This window comes from Triturus cristatus, chromosome 4_1, assembly GCF_964204655.1.
Source record: "Triturus cristatus chromosome 4_1, aTriCri1.1, whole genome shotgun sequence".
Classification (NCBI taxonomy): Eukaryota; Metazoa; Chordata; class Amphibia; order Caudata; family Salamandridae; genus Triturus; species Triturus cristatus.
In genome coordinates this window covers 1,126,653,152-1,126,676,890 of record NC_140585.1, presented here as the reverse complement: position 1 = coordinate 1,126,676,890, position 23,739 = coordinate 1,126,653,152, and the positions used below count along the sequence as shown (strand labels likewise).

The 23,739-nt window shown below is 44.9% G+C and overlaps 1 protein-coding gene across 1 annotated transcript in view; it reads left to right on the top strand.

Moving 5' to 3' along the window:
* The first annotated feature begins 2,944 nt into the window (after positions 1-2,944).
* The window catches only part of LOC146856139 (uncharacterized), a 247,809-nt gene continuing 227,014 nt past the window's right edge, over positions 2,945-23,739 (top strand). Inside the window, exon 1 of the mRNA XM_085654171.1 lies at positions 2,945-3,096. The gene's annotated coding sequence lies outside the window, so the exon portion shown is untranslated. The remainder of the gene's footprint in view (positions 3,097-23,739) is intronic.

Genomic DNA, 23,739 nt, shown 5'->3' with positions numbered 1-23,739 from the left:
CTTCCGTAGAACCGCTTGTGTTGCAATCCTTACGAGTGGGCGGGTAGACGCCCTCGAAAGCAGCTTACACCCTCCACAGCATCGCGGTATACTCAAGTGACAAGCCTCGATCCCCAGGTAGGCGGGGCTTAAATACCTTGGCACGTGTTCTTCCTCATGGATCATGGGAGATGTAGTTTCTAGGCACGCATTCATACCATGTCATCGTGTACCTGCTCTTGGGCGCCCCCTCTGCCTGGCCATGACAGAGGGAGAAAGTTTCCTGGGTGTGGGAATAATTTTTTCTTTTTTTCTGTCCCTCACTGCCAGGTTTTACATGATGGCGACGGACAGAAAAAAGGACATCACACACTTCACCCGAAATAGAGCAAGCAGTGAAATGTCCTTCCTTTGATGGCACCTACTTAGTAGGAAGCTGATGGCCCTACCTACCCGAAATAAGATAGACCCTCATTTTGGCGGACATGCTTCTACAATGAAGTACCTTTTCCACCAAACTATAAATCACCCCTTAAGTTGACAAAAATAGGTTTAGGATTGATAGGCTGGAGATGAAGCTAATGATGTATGCAGCTAACATTCTTACATTTTACTTCCAGTCTTACCATAATTTGTGTGTTTATGCTAATGTAGTGTAATATTGTCTGATGTAGTGAGGCGTTGATTGAAGGTGGTACAATGTGTCACTGTAAAGTGTGTGTTTGTGTGATGTGAAATAATATATAATGTGGCATGATATTGGGTGCTGTGTTGAGTTGTGCTATTACATTATGTTGAATGGTGAGGTCTGGTTCTGTGTGGCGTTATATGGTGTGGCATATTTTGTTGTGTGTGCAATGGCATAATATTGTATTGTAAAATATGGTGTGGTGTAGCTTGGTGCCATGCAGTGTTGGATGGTGTGTTGTGAAATATAGTAAGGTTTTTGTGAGGTGTGGAATGGTTAGTGTGGTGTTGTGTTGCCTGAAATAGGCAGATGTGATTTGATGGTTCTACCGTGCAGTTGGATCACGTAGTGTGGGTCAGTGTATGTGGTGGGTAGAGGGTGTTGTGGCAATCATATGTCATGTTCTGTTCTGTTGATTTTACATAAGATGGCAGCACCCTCTTCAGTGCCCACCTCATTTGCTCAAACAGATACAAGGCCCTACAGAGGAAAAAGCAGATAGTCAGGCTGTGGCACCCAACCTGTAGTTCACCCTTGGTTGTCCCTGGAAGCACCGGACATCATTTCACCCTTACTGCCCGGCCCACCTCCCAGAGTTCTTGGCTTCCATTAAGAGCAAAATTCACCTATTTCTTGTCCTCTTGGCACTTCTTGTAGCAAAATATGATTAGTGGGGTTTTCCACCAGTGGGCATCCGAAGAGTGAGGAAGAAGTTGTTCAGCTGGCTCCTGGCTCCCACTGCATGTGGGTGAAGTGGCTTGAATGGTGAGGCTTATCCCTCAGTTTTCCTCTGTGCGGAAATTGGCATTTTGCTATGTACTGATCAAACCTTTGTGGACATGTAAATGTAACTGTTTGTTTCTTTGATGTGTTTTGCATTTGGGTGTAAATGCAAAATGTTGTACTTACATTTCCTGCTGCTCAGCCAGTATGCATGAGTGTGTGTGTGTATGGAATGTTGGAATGCCTGATGACTGTGTGGAATGTTGGTGTGCCTGGTGGACTGGAGGAATGACAGTTAGAGAGAGTAGGCTGAGCAGCAAAGATGCAGCTCCTGGTGGGGACATTAACCAACTTATCTACTTGTAACTACCATCCTGTAACTTGCCAATAAAAATCTACTTTGACTTACCTCATGACTACAATCCACCATTTCAACATTGGCGACGATCTGGAAGAAACCCTGCGTGCTTTGGCCACAAGACTACTGAAGGTGAGAAAACTTACACCTTTACAGAACTTTATTGGTACAATAAACTACTCAAAGCAAAGCAACTTTAAAGATCAAGGAAAAGAACGCCCTCGCAGGTCTCACCAGTGTCCTCCACCATCTGGACAGCCTACCCAGGCCGCTTCACATTCCTTGTGGTTATGGATTTATGCTTAAAAAAAAGAAAGGATACAGCGCTAACCAGTATACGTCAAAGACTGGCATATTTTCTTACACCTGTTTGCCATGGTGGGATCTTGGCATCAGTGAAGACTGCAAGGACTGGCGGGTTTATGACCACTGTAATCAGCAGAATCTACCTACATGTTTGGACATTCAGAGTCAACTTTATTTAGGACATACAGTAGTACAGAGCATGAAGTCTGGCAATGTTTTCATCAACCGTTATCAACAGAAGACACTGGCCTTTGTACATTCTGTCAAGTACTTTGCGGAGAGCACTTTGTATAATGAGTGGTTAAGGCGGCGCTTTGGGTGAGCCTAGGACTGCACTGGACTGCACTTCCATCTTTGTTTGTTTGCCGAAGGCTCTTGACTTCATATGTGTACCGAAGTCGTGATGTTACGGACATATGGAGGTAAGCCCATGTTTTATTTAATTTTGGGCCTCAGTCGTCCTCTCTACATTTGGAAGATCAACCGCTTATTTGAATCATCGCACCACGCGCCCACCATGTGCATGCATCTTTCAAAATTTCAGTTATGTTTGCCACTGCGCGTGCAGTCTTACCACTTTGCAGTGTCCAGCGAAGCTGCTGTGCATCCTCTGTGACGTTTGCTGGTTTGCGAGGCGTCATGATGTTAGACACGTTTGGCAGCACGGTGGTGCCGGGAGCCATCCGGCGTGATGTCACCACACTGTATGACAACCACGTTTGCTCTTCTTCGTGTGTCAATAAAGTTAAATTGACCGTTGTCTTCATCCAACAACAAGGAGTCATCTTTATTGCTGTCAGCTTCCCGATCACGATCACTCTTCGTAGCTCTTTGTGCTCATTTGATGTGCAGCTCACCAAAAATCTACGGACTAGCTGAATTGGTGCTACAATTGGTGCTACAATTCTTGGGCAACCTTTCCATGATTTAAAACTATCGACATTGTTTTTGTCAATTGCCAGAGGGTGCAGTTTTTTCTCTCTCCACTCTAAGCATTTAAAGGACCTACTAATCGGCGTGTGACGTGTTCAACACTCTTTGGGTGAGAGAGTTCGCTCACCGGCCTTTGTTCTTCTTTTCTCATATATATCATCATCTGCAATTGTTTAAGAACTACCATTTAATGTGCTTGTAATTACTTTTGTAAGAATTTAAATGAGACTGTAATGTGTTTGACAATTGGTGTGTAAGGGGAGGTGTACTACAGTCTTTATTTTATTTAGTACATTAAGTAATGTGTTATATACACTGTGTTTTATTCTATCCTTTACTCATACTTTAATTGAGTATTTGCTTACGTGGTATGCATTTAGTGAGAGCTTTATTTGTTATTGTTTTGGCCGATCTAGATATTTTCAGGACACTAAGCTTAGACTTTTCCTTTAGGGTTGTTGTGTATTAGAGCTGGTCTCTATACATTTGTTTTATTCTTCAGTGTGGTTAGTGCGCACACCCGTTACACTGATTTCACCCTATACAGTTTTTGTGCCTAACATTAGTATAGATTGTTTGCCTAGCAGTGTGGGTTGTTTACCTTTTTACACTTGTATTAACTCGTATATTTGCTGTGCCTAGCAGTGTGGGTTGTTTACCCTTTTACACTTGCATTACCCGTATATTTGTTCTACCTAGCAGTGTGGGTTATTTTTCCTTTACACTTATTTTTTTATATACATGCGTAATGGGCAGTGTACCCTATTCTTAAAATGTTTACTGCGTAATGGGCAGTGTACCCTATTCTTAAAATGTTTGGTGCGCAATGGGCAGCGTACCCTATACTTGATTATTATGTATGCATTTATTTAAATGTATTATGAGTTCCTTAGTGTTCCCTGTATGGTTGTGGCGTGCAGAACAGTGTGAATGGTTGGGAATTTACACTCCGCGGGTGTCCTCCATTCTCCAAGTCCTACACTATGCCCTCTTTAGTGCGTGGTGTGTAGAAATGGGAGACTAGTTTGGGTTATACACCTTATCGGTGTCAACTTTTCTCCCAACTCTGCACAGCATTACCATGCTGTACTGGAATTTAAAATTGTTGTTTAGAGGATAGCCTTCCTCTCATTCTCATTTTCCATGTGAATTGCGTATATGTTTTTCCTCTTTATCTCATATTTGCAGTTTCTTGCTTTTTCCAATTTCTGGATTTTCTTCTTTATGTTTCCAAGGGATGGGGACGTGCTATGTTATGTTCGTATTTTCTCGTTTGCACTCTTTTCCTTGCTGTATACATTCACTCATTCTTCCATCCTCTGTTCTTCTGCAACACGCACCTATCTTTCTGCAGCTTCAATGTCCTTCTTCATTATGCATCTTTTCTTCACCTAAGATATTCATTTGGATGCAATGTTTTAACAAGCCTTCTGCATATTGGTGCTACTCTCACATAGGCTTGTTTCTATTTTTAGTTCTTTGATTTCTCGAGGGAAGAGGATGTGTTGTACTTACATTTCCTGCTGCTCAGCCAGTATGCATGAGTGTGTGTGTATGGAATGTTGGAATGCCTGATGACTGTGTGTAATGTTGGTGTGCCTGGTGGACTGGAGGAATGACAGTTAGAGAGAGTAGGCTGAGCAGCAAAGATGCAGCTCCTGGTGGGGCCGTTAACCAACTTATCTACTTGTAACTACCATCCTGTAACTTACCAATAAACATCTACTTTGACTTACCTCGTGACTACAATCCATCATTTCAACACAAAACAAACTGCTTCTCCTAACACAAGTTAGCAACAGTGGTCGACAAATGCTAGCAACGAGGATGCCAATGTAGATAAAATGATTGTCAGTGGCTTTATTGTTTTATGTGACCTTACATTTCAACATGTGAAGCAGAGTTGGTCAGGTATGTGACTGGGGCAGAGTGACAGACTCTGCCACAACTGTATCATCATTTCCAATGCAAGAGTGATATATGAAGATTCTGTCCCAACCCTGCCGACATTTCAGAGGTTACTCAGACATGTGACTGACATTGGCCAGCAGTCTAATCATTCAGTGGAATGTCTGAATCTGAATCAATCCCAAATCTTTCAGAAGCACATCTGTTACGGTGTTACACTTTACACCCCACACACCCCTCAGCACCACAAACATGGCTTTTTAAAGAGGATCCTGGCAAGTGACGCATTACTCCTGTCTTGCCAAAGTTTATGTCATCACAAGGTGGACTCTTTTTCCAAGTCTCCAAGCTCCTTTTAGAGATGATCCTTCGAAGTTGTGCTATGTCATGAGTGGCGACAACAAGGATATGTATGGAAAGCTTGAATTAATCTCAGCCACTGGCAGTCACTCGGGCCACATTTCAATTCATTGTTTTTCACCCATCATTCCATTCCAGACAAAGGCCTGAACTGCCAGACCAGGCCTCCTCCAGAAGGGACCGGAAGCAACCCCAGAGTGGTTTCCCCTTACTTGGGGCTCATCAGTAGGGTGTAGCTTGAGTCATATGGCACAGTGAGCATGAGACCCACGTCTGGGCATCCATCGCACTTAGGGCATCAACTGTAATGACAACAAGATGATGGATGGAATGTGTGAATTAAACTCAGCCACTGAGTGCTTTTCAGCCAGCATCACATTGCCTTTTGGGATTTGTAGTATTTATCTTTACAATTGTGATTTCCATTGCTTTGGCATATAAAGTGTGATTTACTAATAAGAAAGGTCAGTGAGTTTTGCACTTGACGTGGGGCACCTATGCATAAATATGACTAACTGTTCCCCAGCACTACCTGTTTATCAGAGACCGGTTAGGGAGGGGCAGTCGTGTATGCGGTAAATACATATTGAGCATTCAGACACGCATTGCGTAATTAAGCACAAGGATTACTAAAGTTAAACAAAGCTGGCGACAGTGAGCACAGCACACCCATGCTTAAATCCTTGGAGTGACTTGATTCCTCCTCAGTACACATAAAGAAAACACACACCCTGGAGAGATCAGATACAGGTTACTGAAAACAGACTATTGAAGGATCCAGGCCTACAGAATTGCTGCAAATCCAATTCATCATCATGTTACTGGAAAATTAATTTACTTGCCACATGACATCAATAAATCTTTTTGCCATTGCACGTGGCTAAGGAGAAATTCTGAGCCCTGCATCCTTCCACGGCTTATGGTGGTTGGGGAAAGAGGGTCAAACAGGATCCTCCCCCCCAAATAGGGACTGACATCCTTAGCTTGTTTGTCTCTTTGTAAGGCTACCTGGGCAGGGACCCACTGAAGCTTTCATTGATTAGCAATGCCCACAGCACATAATCTGTGACCTTGAGGGGCTGGTTGAAGGTTGTTCGGGTTGAGGGAAATTCAAGAGCAGAAGGAGAAGACACTGGTCGGGGGTCTATTTCCGCCCCTTGGGCTGCGGATCTCTATGGGGGACAAGAGATGGAATGCCAAAAGGATGGTCTAGGCAGAAGAAAGGCTTTGGAGCCTTTCCCGAATGTCCAGAGCAGTAATGTGACGTATAGATCTAGGGCAATTATCTTTAGGATCCACTAAAATGTGAAGTCAGCTAGGGATCTATGGAAGGTAGAAGGAAGCTGAGATAACATAATGGTAGCCAAATACACGAGCAACCTTTGAGAACTAATGGCTACTAGAAATACATCTTAAATATGTATCTAGGGTACTTATGTGCTAATGGGCTAGCTGTGGAACAATGCATTTAAAATGTACAGTGCATATTTTATAGGTAAATGAACAGTGCATATTATATAGGAGAAATGTAACAGTGTATTGTCTTCAGTGTGATAAGATTGCTCATTTACACACAGTGAGTTACCCAGTGACAGTCGTAAGTGTGATTTTACCTTTCTTGCATTTGATTAAGCTAGGTTACTCTGTGTGACTTTGCCCTTTAAGGCATCCTATAGTACTAAGCTTACGGCTTTGCTTGGAACTGTAAGGTCACACTTTTCTCAGAGGGATTCGCACATGTGTTCTGAAAGAGATTCACATCAGCGAGGGAAGTATTCTGATAGGGCAATGAAGCGCAGAACTTCGGTGTTCCAGCATAGAGGAAAAGCGAAGATATAGGAGCTGAGAATTCAGCTGGGGTTTCCCTGACCTAGGCAGGCCCATTAAATGTCTGAATACCACTCTGTCTGCAGTGGTGTAGAAAGGGTGCCATGGGCCCCAGTTCAAGCAAGAAAAAATGGGCCTTCATGTCCATGTCAGTGAAGTACAGACACAGTCGGGTTATACTGTGTCAAAAAATAACCCCGGCACCAAAATAAAAGTGGTACTCATTAGTAAATCAGGTAGCTAAAAAAGTGGGCCACATTTGCAAATCAGGGATGTTTTCCAGGTATGAAAGAATGCATGCATCCGTGTTTGCTGCAGGCAATGCTTGCATTGCTTGTGGTAATAGAGAAATGAACAGTGAAACCCCACATGGCCATAAAACTGCCCACAAACTTCCAAAACAAGCATTTGCAATGAGATCGGTTTGGTATTTGTGAAAGTTAGAGCTATTGGCGCTGTAAATGATATTGTTTTTTACTAGAAGAGTTTAGAGGACTAAGAATGAGTTATTACCACTTGTAAGAGAGACACAGCAGCAGCACTGTCTAGAGGACTTAGAAGGATGAATTACATTTGGGACTAGAGAAGCAGCTGCAGCACTGTGTTGAGGTTTTAGAATTAGGCAGCTGCAGCACTGTTTTGAGGTTTTAGAATGAGGCATTACCGACTGGACCAGGGAAGCAGCTAGCAGCATTGTGTAGAGGACTTGGAATGAGGAATTACTCACAGGACCAAAGAAGAGGCTGCAGCCTTGCCTAGAGGTGTTAAAGTGTGGAAATTACTGACAGGACCAGAGAAGCAGCTGCAGCACTGTGTAGAGGACTTAGAATGCAAAACACAACAATACAATTTTGGAAATACTAATATAATGAAATGGTCACAGCTCGCAGGAGTGTATTTGTCTCTTTTTCAGGACTGAAACTTCGTGAGAAGACAAAATGTTGGAGCGCATGGAGTGGTGGCAGGAGTGCTAACCCTCCTTTTGCTGCTTCCTTTTCTCACCCCATCACAATGGAATGTCAGGAATTCACTAGCTAATTGCCAGACTGTTCCTTCAGTGAACAGCAAACAGCTACACTCACTTAGGTTAACAAAGTTTGAGAACCTGGACATTCAAAAGTTCAACAGTGGGATTTTTACCAAGGCGCGGACAGGTGAGCTCTGTAATTCTATGGACCCAACCTAACAAGAATATATAATTGCAAGTATAGTAAGATCTGCGTTACCTCATTGCGTTGAATCAAGTCTTACTATGTTTAGCCGGGTTAACGCGGAGTGTCATAACCTTTCAGTTGAGGTCATCAAAATAAAAGGTCGACAATAACAAGCTACCTATACTAGGTCCACGTGTTTAGGTGAAGGCTAAGTGTGGGAAATTAATATAAAGTTGATGAGCATGAAAGAGAATGTTGTTTCTTGAATTAGTTATGCATCCAACACAAAATGCACTACATACTGAACACGCGCACACCATATGGAGGATGTGGGCTATTTCGAAACACGACTGGTCGCTGTAGGGAAATCAGCGATGTGACAATATTTTACTGTAACCAATGAAGGAATGCCAGTTCATAAACTGTGCAACTGCTTTAAAGGAAACTTGAGCTGTAATAATTTGTTTTTATCAAACTAATACCATGAGTCACGCACAGCTAATATCCCTGTCTCTGACATGGCTTTCCACTAAGGAGGCTGAGGCGAGAAACTTCACACATTTCCTCCTCCCATGGCCTATTCATTGTCTCTTGCTGATAACTTGAAAAGCAGCCAAACGGTTGCACAAGCACATCCCGGGCCTTCAGAAAGCTGAGGTACAGGTCCTCCCTAAAGAGGAAATCAAAACATACTAGCTGAAGAAAAAATCTAACAAACAAACTCGGACAGGCTCCATGTATATAGCAGCATTTACAGAAGTCTGTAAAATAGATGTTGCTGCCCACCCACTCGACGTACGCAACACAACTACTGTCCTGCTCATTATGCAAACTGCTAGCGACTCTATAGCACAAACTTTGCCCAAGGGCATTAGTGTGCTCTACACAAGCACCAGATTATGTTAAAGAAGTCACCTTTTTTTTTTTAAAGCACAAGTAATTAAGTGCTTTCCCCAGAATTACAGGAGGCAGGACTCACCTCAACCACCTTTGTGGCTGTCTACAGTAAATGCACATCCCTAGCCTCTGTCACTTCAAAACCAGACAGTCAATACACAAACCAGCAGAGGCACACAGAATGGTTAGATTAGAAAATACCCACTTTCTAAAAATGGTATTTCCAAACACATAATATAAAAAACATCTTTATTAAAAGATGTATTTAAATCCTGAGTTTGGGCATACTAAACTCTATTCCTCTATCATGTCCTAATGGAATGTTAGGCTTGTCAGATGTTACAAAGCAACTCCCATGTTAGCCTATGGCATAGATAGCCTGTCAATAGTGAAAAACGAAATTGGCAGTTTTTCACTATCATGTCACTAACACCAGGACATGTCCTACCTTTCACATACACTCCACCCTGCCCATGGGGGTTCCTTGGGCCTACGTGAGGGGTGCCTTACATGTAAGAAAATGCAAGGTTAGGGCCTGGCAAGTGGGGGCAGTTGCCAGGTCAACATGGTAGTAAAAACTGTGCGCAGACACTGCAGTGGCTGGTCTGAGACACCTTTGAAAGCTGCTTGTGTGGGTGGCACAATCAGGGCAACAGGCCCACCAGAAGAATTTGATTTACAGGCCCTGGACACACACAGTGCATTATACTAGGGACTTAATAATAAATCAATTAAGCCAAACATGGAAACACCAATCCATAAACACTATTTACGGTGGGAGCACTTGCACTTTAACACTGAACAGCAGTGAGAAAGTGGCAGAGACACTAAACCAGCAAAACGATGTTTAACGTACCATTAAAAACAGGAGGCTAGAAAGCAAAAATACAAGGGAAACACCCCAGAAGATGCCAGGTCTAACACATGTCCCCTCCAGCTGAAAGTAGGGAGAACTACCCAACCATTACTAAGGCGGAAGAACCTGGACAGACCATCAGCATTGGCGTGTTCTCTGCCAAGGCGGTGTTCCACCGTAAAGTCCATTCCCTGTTGGGAGATGGACCATCTCAACAGTTTTGGGTTCTCACCCCTCATCTGCATTAACCATCTGAAGGGCCTGTGGTCTGTCTGAACTCGGAATTGAGTCTCAAATAGGTAGAGTCTTAGCTTCTTCAGTGCCCAGGCCACAGAAAAAGCTTCTCGCTCTATGGCACTCCACCTCAGTTCCCTGGGAAGTAGTTTCCTGCTATGGAAGACTACAGGCTGATCTAGGCCCTCTTCGTTCGGTTGTGAGAGCACCGCTCCCACACCATGCTCTGAAGCGTCAGTCTGCACTACAGATTTCTTGGAGAAGTTGGGTGCCTCGAGCATGGGCACTGTGCACATTGCTGCCTTCAGGGCATCAAAAGCTGTCTGCCAGGCCCAAGTCCAGATCACCATCCTGGAAGTCAGCTCAGTCAAGGGGGCAACAATGGTAGCATAGCCCTTGACAAATTTCCTATAGTAACCGGTGAGAACTAAAAAGCCTCTCACCTCTGTTTGGGTCTTGGGGGGGGGGGGGGGGTTCCCAAGCCAGAATGGCGTTGATCTTAGGCTGTAGAGGCGCCACCTGGCCTCTTCCTACCTGGTGCCCTAAGTACACCACAGAGCCCTGCCTGATCTGGCACTTACTGGCCTTGGTCGTGAGGCCTGCCCTCTGCAGAGCCTTTAACACTTCCCAGAGATGCTGCAAGTGATCCTCCCAGCTGGAACTGAACACTGCGATGTCATCTAGATAGGCGGCACTGAAATCCTCCACTCCAGCCAACACCTGGTTGACCAACCTCTGAAAGGTGGCAGGGGCATTTTCCAATTCAAAGGGCATCACCCGAAACTGGTAGTGCACCTCTGGTGTTAAGAATGCAGACCTCTCCTTGGCGCTCTCGGTTAAGGCAATCTTCCAGTACCCTGACGTTAAGTCAAACGTGCTGAGGTACTGGGCAGCTCCCAAATGATCGATGAGCTCATCAGCTCTGGGGATGGGGTGCGCATCAGTCCTGGTAACGGCATTGAGCCCATGGTAGTCCACGCAGAACCAAAGTTCAGGGGTGGCACTGGGTGCAGCAACCTTTGCGGCCAAGACAACTGGACTGGCCCAAGGACTGTTGGAGGCCTCTATCACCCCTAACACCAACATCTTAGAAACCTCCTCTTTGATGCTGGCTCTGACCCTGTCAGTCAGTCTGAATATTGTGTGTTTCACAGAAGGACTGTCCCCAGTGTCCATGGCATAGGTACACCAATGGGTGACACTAGGGGTCAGTGAGAAGAGGGTGGCAAACTGCCCCAACAACAGGTGACAGTCACTCGGCTGCTCTGGGGTCAGTGTAGGGGAGAGGTTCACACCTTCCACTGACCCATCATCCTCCTTGGTAGACGGGAGGTCATCATCACCCCATCACCCAGCACCCCATCATCTGTCGCCAAGAGCATGCTTACTTCAGACCTCTCAAAGTGAGGTTTGAGGCGGTTCACATGGAGGACCCTCATAGGGTTCCTGGGAGTCTGCAAATCCGCAATTTTGGTGACATCACTTTTGCACTCCACCACCTCAAAAGGCCCAGTCCACTTGTCCTGAAGAATGCAAGGCTCTACTGGGGCCATTATTCGCACTTTCTGGCCAGGCTGAAACTCTACCAGGGTGGCATTCTGGTCATACCAGCGTTTCATTTTCTCCTGGCTGGCTTCTAGGTTCACCTGAGGAAGTTTCCTAAAGCGCGAAGTTTGGTTCCTGAAGGTCAGCATGTAGCTAAATACATCCTGGGGAGTTTTCCTGAGAGCTGTCTCCCAGCCTTCCTTCACAAAGCTGAGAGGTCCTCTCACAGGGTACCCATACAGTAGCTCAAAGGGACTAAACCCTAAGGACATCTGTGGTACCTCCTTGTAAACAAAGAGATGGCATGGTAATAGGATGTCCCACTCATGCCTTATAGGTTGAGTTAGACACTTAATCATGCTTTTGAAGGTTTGGTTGAATCTCTCCATCAAACCATTACCTCGGGGGTGGTAAGGGGTGATGAACTTGTATGTTACAACACACTCCTCCCACAGGAATATCATATACTCAATATGAAATTGGTACCCCCGTCAGACACCTCCTCTCTTCATTTTGGTGGCACTTTCTGACATTAGACTTCGGACTCAAATCTTTGACCCCTGAATTAGTAAAGCAGCCTCTAAAAATTACCACTGTGTTGCGGTTAATCACTTGCATGTGTTTTGCACACAAGTATAGAAACAGGTTGTGATGCGACAGGTAGGTGGGTACGAGAAGGTGCAAGTCTGGTAAAGTAATGATGAAGGTAGTTGATGCAGCAAACCCCATGCCCACTAGTTTACAAGTATTACAGCATGGAAAGAAGCATCTGGATAGCAGGAAGATGTAAAGATCTGCTCACAGACCTAACCAATGTAGTGTTCTGTAGTTGTCAGGTTCTTCATTCCAAGAGCATTCTCAGCAACCTGGAGACATCTGTAATCTGGTCAGTTGCAGCCATTACAGCCTTTTAAGATCTGGTGACAAATACTGAGCATGTGCTCCACCAGTACCCATTCAACCAATCCTGCAGCAAGTGCAGACGCGAGCACTTTGTTGACGTACATAACCAAGCATTGACAGATGCAGGCCGCAAGCTGAAAGAAAGTTGTCAGTAGCAGCACCTGAGACCTTGATATGGTGATATGCTTTGTTCAGTCTTAAACTTTCTAAGACTGAACAAAGTAAACAAAGTCATGAGCTTTAGAGGACCTGCCAGGTCAAGAAACTCTCCAACATATGCACGGACAGGAGAGCCAGTTGGTTCACCGCGGTCCTCCAGGCCTCCAAGCGAAATTGCTGAAAACTCGAAAAGGAATGGCTCCGCAAACAAACACTGAGCAGCTATGCAGCCCACAAGAACGCCATCCGCAGACACCATCACCTCACTGGATCCGCCAAAATAGCCCCCTTCAAAGACCGCCTCAACAACAATGCACACAACAGCAAAGAGCTCTTAGCATCGTGGAAGAACTCTCCAACCCCAGCTCCAACAACCCACCATCGCAAGACCTGTGCAACTCCCAAGCCACCTTCTTCCACCGCAAGATCGCAGACATCCATGAAAGCTTCAACAACGAGACCGCCCTGACAGCCACCGACTCCTCAGACCCTCAAGCCAACATCCACATCAACCCCCTGATTGCCTGGACCAACGTGAACGACAACAACACTATCAAAATCATGAGCACCATTCACTCCGGCTCCCCGTCAGACCCTTGCCCGCACCACATCTTCAACAAAGCCAGCGCCACCATCGCATCCCATGTCCACAAGGTCATCAACACCTCCTTCGAGACCGCAACCTTCCCAGAGAACTGGAAGCACGCCGAGATCAACGCCCTACTCAAGAAACCCAAGGCGGATCCGAGAGACCTCAAGACCTTCCGTCCCATCTCCCTGCTCCCGTTCCCGACGAAGGTCATCGAGAAGATCGTCAACGGACAACTGATCCGCCACCTCGAGGAGAACAACATCCTGGACCCATCCCAGTCCGAGTTCCGCAGCAACCACAGTACCGAAACCACCCTCACCGCCGCCACCACTGACATCAGGGCCCTGCAGGACAACAGTAAGACCGCGGCCCTCATCATCCTGGACCTCTCGGCCGCCTTCGACACAGTTTGCCACAGCACCCTACGCACCCGCCTCCACAATGCAGGGATCCGAAACAAGTCTCTGGAATGGACCACCTCCTTCCTCTCTGACAGAACCCAGAGTGTCGGCCTCTCGTCTTTCCGATCCAAAGCCTCCGAGATCATCTGCGGCGTACCCCAAGGATCCTCCCTCAGCCCGACACTGTTCAACGTCTACATGGCACCCCTGGCCCATGTCGCCCGACTGCACAACCTCAACATCATCTCCTACATTGACGACACCCAGCTGATCCTCTTCTCTCACCAAGGACCCCGTCACCGCCAAAACCAACCTCCACGATAGGAATGAAGGCCGTCGCCGAATGGATGAAGAGCAGCCATCTGAAGCTGAACTCTGACAAGACGGAGGTCCTCATCCTTGGCTCCACCCCCTCAGCCTGGGATGACTCCTGGTGGCCGATCTCTCTGGGAGCAGCACCGACACCCACCGACCACTCACGGAACCTGGGGTTCATCCTCGACTCCACTCTCTCCTTGACCAAGCAAGTCAACGCCGTCTCATCCTCCTGTTTCAACACCCTCCGCATGCATCGCAAGATCTACAGATGGATCCCCACCGAAACAAGAAGAACGGTTACCCAAGCCCTCGTCAGCAGCAGACTGGACTACGGAAACACCCCCTACGCAGGAACTTCAGCCAAACTCCTGAAACGACTACAACGCATACAGAACGCCTCTGCACGCCTGATCCTCGACATCCCTCGCCACAGCCACATCACACCTCACCTAAGAAACCTGCACTGGCTCCCCGTCAACAAAAGGATCACCTTCAAGCTCCTCACCCACGCACACAAGGCACTCCACAACACCGGACCGGCATACCTCAGCAGACGACTCACCTTCTACACCCCGAACTGCCAACTCCGCTCAGATGACCTCGCACTCGCTACCGTCCCCCGCACTTGAAGAACGACCTCCGGCAGCAGATCGTTCTCCTACCTCGCCGCAAAGACCTGGAACACCCTCCCCATCCACCTGCAGCAGACCCAGGACCTACTTACCTTCAGGAGGCTACTCAAGACCTGGCTGTTCGAGCAGTAGCAGCACCCTACCCCCCCAGCGCCTTGAGACCCTCACGGGTGAGTAGTGCGCTTTATAAATGCTCTGATTGATTGATTGATTGATTGATTGATTGATTGATTGATTGATAGGGACTGCCCCATCCCTCAGATGAACAAAGCTGGAAGTTACTACTGAAGATATCACAAGCACTTTGGAAAGGGAGTTTTGAACCCATAAGACAGGATCGGAGGTTTGGATCCTTTCTCAATGCACCAAGACGGCAAGAATTAAAAAGATGTCAATCTAGGTGACGAGCCTGCTACAGTTTCCTGGAACATGCCTTAATACTATTGCTGATCCTAATTCTGAAAGACAGAGAATCAATCCATGCTCATATGCAGAACTGATCAGAGACATTCGCCTGTAGGAGAGGAATTTGGAAGGAGACCTAAAGACTGTCCTTCAAAGCTTACCCTCTTGAGCTCAAAGTAAGTCAAGACTCTGAGAAAGAAAACAAAGCACCAGTTAGCATGAAGAGTTGAGAAGCCTGAAGCAAAACCTGCTCCAAATGACAACTCTCAGTAAGTAGGTGACCGTCCAAGCTGAATGTTGACAAAGGGAACAATCGCCATACCAGACAGTAGAGAAGCCGCAGCGCCTAAGAGCACAAGAACCCTGGACTTCCCCTGAACCAGCCGGTAAGACTGCATTCTGGACCTGAGCGCTCTGAAATAGCTGCGCGTGCAATGGTCACATTCCAAAGCTTTGTAAAAATTAGGAAACCTGTCAGAGAATTTCTGGAGAAACTGTGCAGCTGCATTGCCAATCAGCAGCAAAGATACAGGCCAGGAGCGGCATAAAATGCCTGCTGGTTTCTGTGCTAACAACCAGTTTTAATGGTACTACAATCAGCAGCATCTACCATTAGCCAAATGTATAGAATTATGTCAATCAATCAAAGCTTTATTTGATTATTTAAAACCAATCATAACAGCTGTACAACCATAAAAATCAATTAAAAGCCAGCGTGAACATAATTCATTGTCAGTTTAATATCTTGTCTATTTTCCTTTATTTATTATCCAACATTCCAAGTGTATATATGCTTGCTTTTAAATGATTTCTATGTTTGTATAGCTTTTATGAATGTTTTTAAATAATCGAATAAAACTTTGATTGATTGATCGAATAGAATTATGTTATTAACGTTGAAGGGATGGTGGGTTACGAGGGCCCTGCTGGCGTTCACTCAGGTAACCTGCAGACCGCAGAGATGTCATCTGCCAGACCTTCACTCAGGGAGATTGACCGGCTTTCCTGAATCAAAGGAAGCACTGCTCTGTCATGCAATAGTGACTTGTCGGTTTTGGAAAACAATTTGATCACTTTCAGTTAACCACGGAGAAAGCAGAAATCGTATGTCTCTGATGAGACTTAATGTCACTATTGGCAGAGCCTTAAAACCCCTTCCCAAAGATGCCGTTGCAGACCTTGCAGCCTCTTAAGTCACCAGCACTGAAATCAAAAACCTCCTACAGGACATCAACAGGGCATACCAGAGGACAACAGAAAAACATGTTTAGTAAAAACTCTGACCATTGAAAGCCAAATCGCCCAAACCATGCTACAGTCAGAAACAAACCACTAGCATATTTAACACACTTACCAGGAAAAGAAGTAGAGAGCCATACAACAACCCACTGACCTCACCACCCTAAAATGATTCAGTTCTGGTGAAGGCAACTCACCACTGAACCCAGGGCTTTGTGCCACAAACACCCCATTACAAAGGTCTCCAACAAAAGGATGGAGTCTTCAAAGTCATCAGACACCTCAGTCGCCCCCACAATGTTCCCTGTTAATATTTGATAGAATCCGACCCCACACTGCTAGAAAAATAAAGTGCCTGATATCCCCTCAAAAATCCTTTCCTACAGCTCCCCCGAATATAGATATTCAACATCCTCTCCACAGAGCACTTCTCAAGTTTAGTCCCATCTCTTCCCTGGAGGTCACCTACTACCTAGAATGTACACTTCACTCAACAATAATACATTGGAAAGAGATGCACACATGCCAACAATGAACGTTATTAATGCATCCTACAGGACTTGACTTCATGGCTGGTCAGCAGAACCAAGACCCTGGCTTTAATGTCTATGGCAACTTCAGGTTAAAAACACTTTCCACAAAGTGCTCAGTGATCTACAATAGCTCGTGTTCCTCGTATTTCCATCCTACTTCAACATCAAAATCTACTGCAACACTTAAGAGGCAGCCAATGAGGGGACAGGCTGCAAAACCAAGACATCTGTAGAGACTCCCAAAGCTTGTTCGCTCATCACCTCTCAGGAGGCCAGGGAATGCCGAAGGAAAAGGCACTTGCAGATTGTCTACCTGATGTGTCTTCCCTGCCTGATGCCTCTTTCCACTTCTCTTCTCTACGCAAGAACTCTGGTGGCCTCTGACTATCCCCACTCACTCCCTCCTCTTCCCTATCCTCTAAACAACCCTTTCTCTCTCACTCTTCTAGCCATCAACGTCTCCAAACCATTTAAAACCGCACCTAGTGTATCTCTACTAATTATATTGATTACAAAATTCAATAAAGATGTTACTGTCGCTTCTAGTCCTGATATTTGAGGATATTGATGTGAAAGTAAATCAACATACTCAATCTAGTTTCGTCAAAGGGTGTTATGGTCATTCAAACTTACGCACGCCTATTGATATTGTTGACCTATGACTTACCTCGTTTGTCATCAAAGGTTCCTGTTAGATGAGACGGTGACAACAAACCATTTTATAGAAAATACTGTCCACATGCAAATATACCAAACGGATATGTCATTGTACATGTCATGAGTGATGTAATATATGAGTCATAAGCTGTGTGTGGTGGGGCACAACTTAAAGTTAGCTCAATTAACAATGATTGGTGAATTTCATTTTTTTTTAGTTTAAAACATTAGGTTTTAACTGACATTTTCATGTAACTATAGCGTCACTTCGACCTTTGCTTTTTTCAGTGAATTTCTGAGGTTTTTTCGTAACGTAAAGTAAAACAATAAAGCCATTCATTTTTGGCAAGACATACCTGCTGGCTTTGTCAAAGGTCAGAAGTCCAAAATATACAAGGCAGGCCTATTGACTTTGTCAGGGAGCAGCCAATCAACATATAAAAAGCAGACCTATTGGCTTAATCAATAAACCACCACAAAAAGTTACCAATAACTATAATCCAATGTATTTCCATGTGCATGATAATGATTGATAATAATTACTGTCACAAAAATATTTTAAATAAAGCACTTTTATTCAAAACAACCATAAACATGTGTCTTTTTTTGATACTTTTAGGCCACAAAATGCAGCCATAGAACTAACAACACGGGGTCCCTGCGCTCCAGCCGAAGAGCCTATATCTTCAGCTTTGAGTACTTTAAACATATGGTAAGCTCTCTTGGGGTCCTGTATTCAGTGACTCCAAAGACTTACTGTATATTGTTTTAAAAAATGTTCCAAGGGGACCGCTGCAGCCCCCCCCCCCCACCCACCCATAATATTTTTTAAAAAATGCTTTGGGGTGCCCCTGGCCATTCTACGGGCACTACCAGGATGTATTAATATCTATAGCTAGCCCACATAGGGCATTATGGGGTGCTTCCTGGCAGAAACAGTGACTATGAAATGAGTGGCTTTTCCGCTCATTTCATGTTTGTGCAATTTTTTATATTCTTATTTTTTATGTTTTTTGGGTGCCTCGGTCCCACCCGGGGCACCTCCAAACTTTACCAAACGATGAAAGCTGCCTGGGGAGGCCCAAGACCCCCGTGGCCTCGCAGGCTTCATGCTTGTCAGCAAGCTGCAGCTGACTATACTTTTTTTTCATGGATGGCTGGCACCCAACAACTTTAAATCATAGGGGGCAGCTGAGGGAGGACTGTAGCCCCGCCGGCTCCCCAGCCAGCATCCATCCGTGTTGTTGGTGGAAGACAGCAATCTGTTTTTTGTTTTTTTTTAGTGTGTGCCCCTGTCTAACCCACAAGATTTAGAGCCTTTGGGGGACTGCCCATGGCTCCCCTGCTAGCACCCATCCTGAGTGCTGGCACAAGAGAGCTGTATTTGTTTGCTCCAACCCGACTGGAGCAGCTTTTGTTCCTGCTCCCAAGCGCGGGATCAAACTTAATGTTCCCTGCCCAGGAGAATGCAGACAGGGAGTTAGATTTCTGATCCCTGCCTGTGTTTTTCCGAGCAGGGAACTAGGGGATGTGGTTCATAGGACACTGCCTGCCATTGGGCCTCATGGGAAGGCGTCCCACCGAGGCAATCATATGGCTAGGGAAGAGGGGCCCACACCCCCTCCCCAAATAAAAATGTCATCTTGCCCCAGGAGATTAGAGGGGCCATTAATTGACTTGTGAAGGGGGGCTGTAGCCCCCCCACCCTTATAATAAATAATAATTACAGAAGCCCCAGGGAATGTGGTACCTAGGACCATTAAATGGCTTGGGGTGCTCAGAAAAATATGGTAAACTCTCTTGGGATTACATATTGATTCCCCTTAAAATAATTAAATGATTACGTGGGCCACAGGGTATGGCATTTGAAAGGCGATTAAGTGACTCAGGAACAGGGGCACATTGCCGCCTCCCCTTATGTTTTTTCATGTGGCAACCCCCCTGGGCCCTCACCCAGCCCGGGGGCTTCTAATTGAAAAGGGTCATGATGTTACTGTGGTACCGCAGTACCGTTTCAAGAAAATCTGGTTTTGGCCCCAGGGGATCCGGATATCCCTACCCTTACCCTCATGTTTTCTTTTTTAATTCAGGACACAGGAACTGAGTCACCTAGTCCTCAAATGGTGGCCAAAACATCTGTGTTGATTTGAGGCAGCCAATCATATCTAATGTTTTAAACTGCCGGTCCCACAGTACTACAGCATCTCTATATTTACCTACATTTTAACCTCAATTTCTCCAAAACTACTGAACAGATTTACACCAAATCACTAAAAGGACTCTTTCTATGTAAAGATCAAGCTTTCTGCCAAATTCGAGATAATACCTTTAGCTGTTTTGGCTGTAGCACTGTTCAATTTTCCTATGGGAAAAACGTGTTGGGCCACCCCCTTTTTCCAAGCACCCACTTGATGGGTCACCCCAAAACTTTCAAGGAAAGAGTTGAGTTGGCTTAGCCCTTTTTGTGAAAAGGTTTGTGACGATTGTCAAACTGTGCCAAAGTTATTAGCAAACAAAAAAAATCTATTTCCTACTTCCTATTTCCTACTGCCACTGTGTAAATATTCAGCAGCGAAGACAGTCTTGCCAGTACTACCGAGAACTATTCACGCATTTTAGTAGTTGTTTATAAAAAAGGGAAGGATGCGTGATTTAATTAAAGGTCAGACTCTGTGCTGGGACAGGAGTATTGTTTGCCACGTGCTGCTCGGAATTTGTTGCTAAATGGGAACTTCCAAGCTCGGGTACATGGAGTTTAAACAGCTCAAACTAAAAGGCCAAGTGCACACTTTACATCAGAATGGGGCAGGAGAATACAGGGTTAGGGAGGATTTGTAACCTTGAGGATTGTAAATAACTCGGCATTTGGTATTGTCAGTGGTTCAGCTATTCTTTCTACTTACTCCTTTGTACCGCTAAGACTTGCGACTTTCCAAAGGCATAAATCAAAGCTAATGACCGAAATGAATGTTTTCGTCAAGTGGCACTTGGAAGAGAAAAATACCTCTCCTTTATTTTATAAAGGGACAGTGTCTGGCAATGACTACGGGCGAAATTATAATGTCTGTTTCTTTCCATTCTTTGAGCAATTTGATTTTATTTAAAATGGGCACAATGTATTCACATTTATTAGCACAATAAGCAAATAACGTGACCCAGGCTTTTAAATCTCTGCACCATTTATGTGTTCTGCGTGGTGTTCAGCACGAGTTTGAGTTTTGCTAGGAGGACTAGACACTGGGCATTGGTATTTAACCGGCTGGTCTTCATAGTTTAAAAACATCAAAATGTGAAAACAGGATTAGCAGTGCATGTAAATTATAGTATCCGAAATCAGCTGGGTCTGCATGAACTATGTTAGAAACTTGAAACTGTTATAATTTTGAAAATGTTGCATTTGTAGTTTTCTTTTCTTTTCTTTCATGCATCACGTGATCTCCCTACACTACAAAAGGTGAGCTCAATATGGCGCCCGGTATGTGTGACAAAGGCCGGGTGCCTCGGCCGAAACACGTCTATATTGGCTAAAATCATGGATTATAAACTCGTGGTTTATAAACTGGTATCCTGTGTTGTGTCAGAGCCTGTCTTTATCTACGAACGGATTTGGCTGGAATGTATATATATATATATTCACTGAAAAAACCATAGGTTTCACACATGTTATAGTTAGCTGGACATTTTACTGATAAAAAACCAATGAAATTCCCCCGTTATAGTTACTGTAGGCAACTATAACTCACGCGACCGCAATCCTCTGCTGATGCTAATACTGTATTTAGACACTTATTTGCCCATATCTTCTTCCATTAAATTTTAGCTATACATATATTACAAATATTTTTTTTTCATAAAGACACATATGTCATCAGCAGAGGATTACGGTCGCGTGAGTTATAGTTGCCTACAGTAACTATAACGGGGGAATTTCATTGGTTTTTTATCAGTAAAATGTCCAGCTAACTATAACATGTGTGAAACCTATGGTTTTTTCAGTGAATTAGCAAGGTTTTTTAAATGCTATTTCCTAACTATAACGTGTGTGAAACCTATGGTTTTTTCAGTGAATTTGTACGTTTTTTTAAATGCTAAGTTACTTTACGCCATTTGTGGCGTGCGCGCCCACTTAACGCAGTTCGTTCCGTGCACGGTTTTTATCAACTTTAATAAGCCCTGTACATTTGGTGGCCTTCGGCCACCAAAAGCACAGGGGGTGAGGTCAATGTGGATAGTGTTTTTTTTATTTCGATTTTATAATTTCATGTTGCCAAAATTACGTTTTTTTTCTCTATTAATAAGCCCTGCACATTTGGTGGCCTGCGGCCACCAAAAGCACAGGGGGTGGGGTAAGTGTGGATAGTGTTTTTTGTATTTTTATTTTTTTACCGTAAGCGTACGGTAAGCTTACGGTAAGCGTACGGTAAGCGTACGGTAAGCGTACCCCGCGAAATTGCCGAAAAAAAAATAAAACCGTTTTTGCTCTTGGGGGATGTTTGGGGACTCCCTCAACATGACTATGTGGGAGGGAGTTGTCAAAACAGCCCCGTAACATGTTTTTGGCCATCATGTTTGATAAACAACACTCAGTGCGAGAGACAAAATGGCGGACGCTGCTTCCTGGTTTCGGCCGATTCGAATGTTTACTAAGATCTAAGAGCCAATCAGAATCGCGCTCGCGCACGCCACCGTAAGCTTACGGTAAGCGTACGGTAAGCGTACGGTAAGCGTACCGTAAGCGGGCTCAGATATATATATTGATTTAAAGGCTATTTTCTCAGAATCTACTGAACAGATTTACACCAAACCTACAAAAGGCACTTCCTTGACCTAGGGACTACCTCTCTGCTAAATTTCTAGTAATTCTGTTCAGCCGTTCGGGCTGTAGCTCGTTCTAAAGGTCCTATGGAAAAATGCATGGGAAAAACGCGTTTTGGGACCCCCCTTTTATCTCAGCCCCCGCTTGACGAATCCCCCCGAGACTTTCAGGGTAGGAGCGGAGCGTAGCGCCCCACCTATTTTGAGAAATTCGCGAGGATTCGTCGACCGGCGCCAAAGTTATTCAAAATAGAATGTTGAGGTTTTCCTATGGAAACGTGGTCCTAACTATAACTACCTACTGGCGACCGCCAGTAGGTAATATATATATATATATATATATATATATATATATATATATATATATATATATATATTTGTCATCAAAAATAAAAATATCGCAGAACTCTCCTTGGGATCTTATTCTTTTATTTAATCCTCCATCTCTCCCCTCCTACGCGTTTCAACCCTCACAGTCTTGATCACGATAAATGGCTATTATTTGCAAGGTTTGTCCTACCATGCCGTATGCACCAGCTGAGAAGTGCGCCCCCAGCCGAAGGAATGTTTGCTGAAATATATATATATATATGTCATGTGATCAAGGGCACTGGATGCCCGAAACGCGTCGTGAGGAGCGAGAGGCGATGTTATGAGAAAATAAATCACCTGTGATTGACGAGCTTTCGTGTGGGACGTTGCATTTCTTCTTCGCCGTTCGGAGGTACAGGAAGGTGTGTGATATATATATATATATATATTATCTACTGGCGGTCGCCAGTAGATAGTTATAGTTAGGATCGTGTTTCCATAGGAAATCCGCAACATTCTATTTGGAATAACTTTGGCGCCGATTGACGAATCCTCGCAAAATTTTCAAAATAGGTTGGGCGCTCCGCTCCGCTCCGTCCCTGAAAGTCTCGGGGGGGATTCGTCAAGCGGGGGCTGAGAAAAGGGGGGGTCCCAAAACACGTTTTCCCCATGCATTTTTCCATAGGACCTTTAGTCCAAGCTACAGCCCAAACGGCTGAACAGAATTACTTGAAATTTGGCAGAGAGGTAGTCCTCAGGTCAGGGATGTGCCTTTTGCAGGTCTGGTGTAAATCTGTTCAGTATTTCCTGAGAAAATAGCATTTAAAAGCATATATATATCTATAAGCGCGCACCGTGCGCGTACGGTAAAACTTACCGTACGCGCACGCTGCCGTGCGCGACCGCGATTCTGATTGGTTGTTCTTAGTAAACATTCGAATCGGTCGAAACCAGGAAGTGTCGGCCGCCATTTTGTCTCTCGCAGTCTGAGGGGGTGAAAAACAA